We start from the raw sequence: 8,107 nt of genomic DNA, 5'->3' as shown, positions 1-8,107 counted from the left end.
CCCCTAGCTTTGAGGGGTGCCTCAGGGCTCTACCTTCTCGCATCTTCTTTTTAATATCTATATGAAGCCGATAGGTAAGATCATTCATTGATATAGGATGAACTATCATCAATATGCTGATGATACCCAGTTGTACATCTCTGGCTCTGGCCCTCCAAGTGAAGCTTTTGAGGTTCTGTCCCAGTGTCTGGAAGCTGTGAGGGTCTGGGTGGGGAAGAACAGGTTGCAGCTCAACCCTGCCAAGACTGAGTGGTTATGAATTCTGAGTCCCTAGATTGGAGAACTGGAGTATTTCCAACTTTGGTTTTGGATGGGGTAGCACTGCCATGTTCAAACTTTGTGCAATCAGGTGGTCCTCCTGGATTCACAGCTCCTGTCCAAAGAGCACATGGCAGCTGTGGCCAGTGGGCCTTTTGCACGACTCCATCTTATGTGCCAGTTGTGCCTATTCCTGGGCCAGGAGGCCTTGCTCATGATCATTCACAACTTAATCACCTCCTAGTTGCAATATTGCAATGCCTCTACATGGGGCTGCCCTTGCAGACCATCCATAAGCTTCAGTAGGCCAGAATGAGGCAGCATCAATAGTTATGAGCACAGCTTGTTATGCCCATGTGACATTGCTACTCCACAAGATGCACTGGCTTCCGGGTATGATTGAAAGTGCTGGTTATCACTTTTAAAGCCCTAAGTGGCATAAACCGACTGAGTTACTTGCAGGACTGCTTTCTCCCATGCTCCATAGCTGGGAGAGGCTTCTGTGTTTTTTATAATGATGCTACCAAGGTGAAAATTTGGATGATTGTACTGCAGTGGCATCTTTATTGGCATCCCTTTGAAAAAGGCTATCTCTAATATTTTCTCTGTTCCAAGAGCCAAGTTTTCCCAAAGGTGGTAGGGAATACATTTGTAGGTTGGGTGACAAAAGGTTTTTTAATAGTAATTTTATTAAAGATTATAATTACAATAGTAAAAGCTAATACAAACTAAAAGGAAGATAAAAGAATAAAAAGAAAGAGTAGAAGGTGAAGAAAAGAAAAGAAAAAAAAAGAGAAAAGAAAGAAAACTAAGAATATAGTAAAGAAAAAAGAAAAAATATATATAAAGAAGTGACTTCCCACCTTCATCACAACAAATATAAACAATTTTAGTAACTTATCACCTCCTCTTAAAATACAACAAATCTCTTCTTCCCATATCCCATCTCTTATCTATAAGCAAATCCATAAAGCATCGTTATTTCAGTCCTGATGTCAGCAAAAGTTCATTAAGGGTTATCAGAAATAATAACATATCTATTTTAACCTTGATCAAATAAACCAACTTTATATTCCTTTCTTTTACTTCTAACAATCTTAATCTTTAGTCCATTCAAATTTCTTTTCATTTTTTCTTCATCCCTTCTCACAAGATTCTTCAAAACTTTAACAAGCCTTTTTTGTAAATCCAATATAGGAAAATTATCCAGATCACTCTCTTGGTTTATTGCTTGTATATCCCTTTTAATTATTAAGACATCAGCTGGTTTCTTTTGTAGGTCCAGTGTAATATCTTTTTCCATGTCATTCTTGTAGCCTGTCATTTGTAAATCCACTTTCAACTCAGCCTTGATCTTGTCAAGTAAAACTTGTTCCTCTTCCATAACATCTTTTAGACACAGCCTCTCCATAGAGGCAGATGTTTCTGTAGACACTATTAATATTAATTTCTGAGTTCATTTTTCAAAAATATCCTCCGGTATGTCCAATGTTAGAATATCTTGCTCCATTCTGTAATTGTAAGTCGAGTTTATGTGTTCTTCTTCTTTAACTATAGTCTCTAGTTCCTTCTAGTGTCCAATTTTTAAAATCTTATCTTATTATGTTTTTTAAAAAAATTCAAAACAAAAGCATTTTCCCACAGGAAGGATCCTTTATAATTAATTCCAAAATCTTATTTCAAATTTATCTGGACCCTTAGTCCGCTTGTAATTTTCTAAAATCAAAGTTTTAATCACCCTTTTGCTGTTTATTTATTTTTTTTTTAAGTTTAAGTTCTTAAACTTGTAGTTAAAACTTTCTTTCGCTAAGGATTGAAGGTAAACTCACCTGGTGCTGTCAAACTTGTCAATCCAAATCCAAGTTCTAATAACTGAAAAGCAGTTAACAAGCAATTCTGAAAGTGATTGGAAAAGGAAGTATGCGAATTTAGTGTCTTTTCAAAGGTGCCAACCACAATTTGAGCAAGATGGCTGTTCCCTCGTCTCCCAGCACTCTAAACCTGCCAGAAACCACTATCTTGTGTTCTCCTTGTCTCAAGTCCTCTCCTTGTCCAGAGAGATTCAAAGAGCCGGTTAACTTGCTGGATCTTCATTCTCGCTGTGGCTGTCTTCGGTCCACCATTTCTTCCTCTGGAAGTCTGACAAAAGTTGATGATTCCTGATTGTGTAATGGAGAAAACAGATTTTGGCAAGGTGGGATTCTTGAAGGCTTTTTAGTTTCTTATAGTGCCCCAACGATGCAAGATGTATTCTAACAGTGATAGAAGGCAACCCTACCTCCATCCTTAAATAGGGAGTGGGGGTACCCTGGGAGAGGCCCAAAATGTTCCTAATGAAGTTGTTTTGAACCAATTGGGCAATAATCTTCTCATCCCACCCCCAGACCTCAGCCCCATACAACATCTGGAATATCACCTTGCTTTAGAATATTTTAAGTGCAGGGGCTACCACTTGCCCTCCTTTAGAATAGAACTTCAGAATAGTGCCCACTGTACTTTGAGCAGTTGGTAAGATAGTAGTTAAATGTGTTTTCCATTAAAGGTACTTATGAAAGGTGATGCCTAGGTATTTAAAAGAGGGGCATTGCTCTATTTGTTGGGCATTAATTGTCCATCTGTGTTTAATATTACTTCTGCCAAAAACCACTATCTGTGTTTTATTATAATTTATCTTCAGTTTTCCCTTTCACAGTAAACTGTGAAATAGAGAGGGTAGGTGATTACTCTCTATTCTGTTGTAGACATCAAAAGAGCTAACCCAAGAAAGGAATGCAGGAGAAATCAGGATGTAATCAATGGCACTGGCTCCAAATGAGCTTAGAAAAGCATAATGCCCATTAGAGCTGTCAAGGTTTGAGCCATGGAGACTATACAGCCTAGACTGAAAGGCCAAATTCAATAAGGAAACTCCTTGTTAGTTTAGTACTTTGTCCATTAAGGACCAGGGCAAGTACCATCCATCCTTTGGACTAAACTGCATCTTCCTAACATAACTGCTGATATCTTTGCCAATTCTGCCATTAAAGTCACCAGCCAGTAGAATATCTGCATTGGTAACATTGTTCAGCTGTCTCCAAAAGGGTTTGCAGGGAGGAACCACAGACTTGGGTCCTGTCCTATTGGAAAACAGATGTTAATGCAAAGAATTAACCCAAAATATTTGCTATCTAGACTACCTGTGTCATGGCGAGCTCGGACTCAGTCGGGGAGACTGAAATGAACAGCCAGTTCCAAAGTTGCTGGACTGACCACTGCCTGACGAGCTGCAGGCAGTGGAGGTGGGGCAGTCCGGTAACCAAGAGGCACAGATGCCATTGGTCTCTGAAGATGAGGAGTCTGAGCTGCCACCCCCCTACCCCCCAGTGCAAGGGCTCGCCATGTGAAGAGGACAGCAGAGCAAAGACACCCTGCAAGGCTCCTCGCAGGGAAGGAGCTGCACTCTTCCTAATGAGCAACCCAGGGCTTGCTTCTGTTTAAGAAGAGTAGTGAGCCCAAGCCTCTCCATTGGCAACAACCACTCATTTACCCAGACTCTGTGTGCCTTGACTCCCCACTTGAAATCCTGTGACTTTGACTTTGGACCTGGACTAGCTGACGAACCTTCTGCAATGTTTTGACCCTTGGACTTCGCTTGACCACTCTTGTGCTTGCTGTTTTGGATTTGGAACTCTCTTAAGGTAAGCTTGCTGGACTTTGGGGACCTGTTTTCTTTATTGTGTGTGCATGTGTGTTTGCACTCACATTTTCCTTGCCACTTGATCATTTGTTTTACAGACTTATTGGTAAAGGTTGCAACCACCTCTCTTGGTCTGGGACCAAGTTTGTTGCCAACCCATTAACTCCCAGTTGCCTCAGGAGTAAAATTTTGCTACCAGCCATGCTGCAGCAAGAAGACAAAGAAACAAGCATGGATCAGCTTGCTGCTGAAAATGCCCAGCTGACTCAGCAAGTTGCGTTACTCACAGCTCAGCCGCAAGCAGTTCAAGCTCAGCTGTTGCAAGCAGCAGCAGCAGGTCTGTCCCCCCCCCCCCCCCGCCCGACACACACACGGAAAATATCCCGTAGCATGCCCATAAAAGTTTGATGGGACACTGTCTCAGTTTCCTACCTTCTGGGCGCAATGCAGTCTCTCTATGAGCCTGCATCCAGAAGACTTTCCCTCCAGCAGGTTTCGTTTGGATTTTGTTATTAGTCTATTGCCTGAAGCTGCTGCTAGGTGGGCCACATCGCTGCTAATGCAACACAGCCCTCTGCTGGACAACTTTGCCAAATTCAGCCATCAGCTCCAAGCCGTGTACCAACCCAGTCAAGGCTCAAACAGCGAATCACCACATTTGAAAGCTTAAACGAGGGTGCCACTCAGTGGCCGAATACGTAAATGTATTTAAATTAATTTCTCAAAATTTGGCTTGGAATGAAGTAGCGCTTATACTGTAGATCAGTTTCAGGAACTGGCTAGAACGGAGCATCCAGGCACCTTGCAGGAATTGATATAGTTGTGCCTTTGGATTGATGGGTGTTTATAGCAGAGGAAGGTGAGATCCCAAGTCAATAAGCCTATTGTCAAGCCTGTAGTCCCCCTGCCAATGCCTATCCGTGAGATAACATCTCCAGAAGAACCCATGCAGGTTGGGGATGTTTGGCCTCGACTGACTGATGCAGAAAAGGCAAGAAGGCACAGAGTGGGCCTGTGTTTGTTCTGTGGGGGCCAAGGATACATGCCCTGCCAAGAAACCAAACTTAGCTCCTTTGGAAAATGGATCCCACCAGTTTAGATGGGCTACTAAATCAGGGCTTAGTTTAGATGGGCTACTAAAACTTTGCAACTCCAGCCCAAACACCACACACCACCCCGTCCAAACACCTGGTGGACTGTGTTCTGCCGAAACTACTGGGAAGCCAGCCTTGCAAACCCAGGCCATGATATTTGCAGGAGCTACAGACAATTTCATGGACATTATCTTTGCTAAGAACCACAGGGTTCCCTGGCATCCCGTTCAACCACCCCTGGTTGTGGAAACCATTGATAGCTGGACTTCGCTATCTGGACCTGTGGCCTGGGCAACAGAGAAATTGCAGATGCAGCTGGGGACCCACTAATTCTATTTAGCCTCTGCACCCCACTTCCCCATTGTATTGGGGCTTGAGTGGCTACAAAGTCATGACCTTCACATTGTGTGGTCCTCAGGGTTGTTACCTTTGGCTCCCCCTGCTCTAAGCCACATGTCAATATAGCACCTGAAACCCTTGCAACTGAAAGAATGAAGGAACCACTCTCAGGTCTTCCCTGCAAGTATTCAGAGTTCGCTAATGTGTTCAGCAAAAGGTAAGCAGACCAACTTCCTTCACACCAACCATACGTTTGTCATATTGACCTTGTCCCTGGTGCCAAGATTCTAGTAGCTTGAATTTACTTCATTTTCAGAGTCAGAGTTGGCAGCTTTGTCAGACTTTGAAAAAAATCTGAAGAGGGGTTTCATAAGGCCCTCTTCCTCACCTGCAGCTGCTCCTGTCTTGTTTGTCCAGAAGAAATCAGGGGAGCTCAGATTATGTAATGACTACAAGAAGCTGAACCAGATCACCATCAGTAATCATTACCCCTGCCTCTCATTTCAGAGCTCTTGGAGAGGTTATGTGGAGACAAAGTCTTCACCAGACTTGACCTTCATGGAACTTATAACCTGGTGCGTATCTGGAGGGGTGATGAATGGAAGACCTCATTCCACACTCAGTATGGACATTTTGAATATATAGTAATGCCTTTTGTCCTGTCCAAAGCTCCCATAGTCTTCCAGAATTTTATGAACAATGTTTTTCAGGATTTTCTTGACCAATATGTTATTATTTATCTGGATGACATCCTTACTTCCTCTTCATCCCTTTCTGACCATGAGAAACATGTCAGAACTGTGTTGCAATACCTCAGGGAACATCATCTTTTTGCCAAATTGGGAAGTGTGAATTAAAAAAAAACACCATTGATTTCTTGGGCCACCGGATTTCTTCAGATGGCATTCCCATGGATCCTGATAAGGTGGAAGCACTCCTTACTTGGCAACTGCCATGTAGAATCAAAGATGTCCAGCACTTGCTCAGTTTCACCAATTATTATAGGAATTTCATTCCAGGCTTTGCAGATCTCACAGCATCTTTGACCTGCCTGCTGCACAACAAAACACTATTTGCTTGAAATGAGGATGCACAACAAGCTTTGGAGCCCCAGATACTGCTTTTGCATCAGAACCCATCCTCCAGCATCCAGATCCTGCACAACCATTTATTGTGGAAACTGATGCCTCAAACAGTGCTACTACAAGCTGGTCAGCATTCATTCACCTTGTTCCCATGTGCTTACTACTTACGGAAACTCACACCAGCTGAGCAGAATTACACCATCTGGGATAAGGAATTCCTTGCAATTAAGGTGACTTTTGAAATGTGGCAACATCTCTTAGAGGGTGCACGGCACTCTGTGGAAGTATGCACTGACCACCGGAACCTGAAACACCTACAAACGGCATGAAAGATGAATCAACAACAGATACAATGGCCTCTATTCTTTGCCCACTTTGACTTTAAGATCACGTATATTTCCAGTAGCCATAACTATTGATCTGATACCCTCTGCAGAAAACCCGAGTATGACTACTCTGATATTCCAGCACACCCTATGCATGTCATACCCCCAGAGAAACTTGCTGTCACTCAGACCCCCATGGATGTCTTCCAGAAGATACATGAGCAATTGGTTCAAGATCCCTATGAGTGGTTAGGGCTAAACAGGAAAGTGATATAATAGGATTAATAAATTAAATACACAAATAGATTAAGTTTCTGGTATTCATTATCCAGATGTTTCCAGGGGTTCCAGAAGACAGACAATAGTTGAAGCAGATAAGACAACATGTTCTCAACCATTACTTTTTCCCCCTTTCAATTTTAATATATACTATCCTAATATTTTTCATTTGTTGACAGGAACTGTGTTGATTGCCAGTTTGTTTCCAACTGCAGTTGAAGATGTTGATTACTACCTGTAAAGCCCTACATGGTTTGGGATGTGGGTATTTTTGAGACTACCTGCCCTTTCAGTGCATGCAAACTGAGTTTGCCTGCTGAAGTCCCCACATATTAAGATGTCCAATGAGAGGAGGCTCAGAAGGAGGCATTTTCGGGGGGGGGCTCCCCTCCTATGGAACAGCTTGCTCCTGGAGGCAAGAGTCATTGTTTCCTTCATGGGATTCCAGAGACTCATTAAATTCCAGCTATTTTGGAAGACCTTCAAGGACCACACTAGTTAGAAAATGTGGTGAGCCATGAACAAGTGTTGACAGGGGATACTATTGCATTATATTGTTTTTATTATTTTGTATTATCCATATTGTATAATGCTAAACTGTGAGCAGTGTAGATCCGATTACAATGTGGCAATATGATGTTTAATTAGGAAAATAAACAAATAAAACTACTCTCCCACCCTTAACTCTGGTCTTTTGTGCTAGAGATTGCTTCCATGCAATTTGCTGTGTAAATTTGATGGCGTTGTTTGCTACCACATTTGAGTGACAAGTCAGTAGCAGGTACTGAGGAACACATAGAAGCTTCACAGGGGCTCCAAGTTTGCTCATCCACACTTTACTTTACGTAATAATATGAATAATAATAATAATAATAATAATAATAATTATTATTATTATTATTATTATTATTTGCAAAGAAGTACTGATCAGTGTGTATGCAGGTGTAATAAACACTGGCATGGTAGCTTGCAATGACCATTATCTTTGGGGCAGTGAAAAGGGGAGAGTTCAAGGGGAAGACAGTTGTGTTGGTGGGGCAAATGACTGCT

The 8,107-nt window shown here is 42.1% G+C and overlaps 1 long non-coding RNA gene across 1 annotated transcript; it reads left to right on the top strand.

Annotated features, from left to right (window-relative positions):
- Positions 1-2,337: 2,337 nt before the first annotated feature.
- Positions 2,338-7,728, top strand: LOC148213706 (uncharacterized). The gene is made up of 3 exons (XR_015794049.1): positions 2,338-2,452; positions 3,430-3,935; positions 5,875-7,728. It is a non-coding gene; the product is annotated as an uncharacterized LOC148213706 (long non-coding RNA).
- Positions 7,729-8,107: the final 379 nt, after the last annotated feature.

This window comes from Python bivittatus, unplaced genomic scaffold, assembly GCF_059951505.1.
Source record: "Python bivittatus isolate LINGU-HERP-01145 unplaced genomic scaffold, Pbiv_v1 ctg000840_np1212, whole genome shotgun sequence".
Taxonomy (NCBI): Eukaryota; Metazoa; Chordata; class Lepidosauria; order Squamata; family Pythonidae; genus Python; species Python bivittatus.
This window is presented reverse-complemented; position numbering and strand designations above follow the sequence as displayed.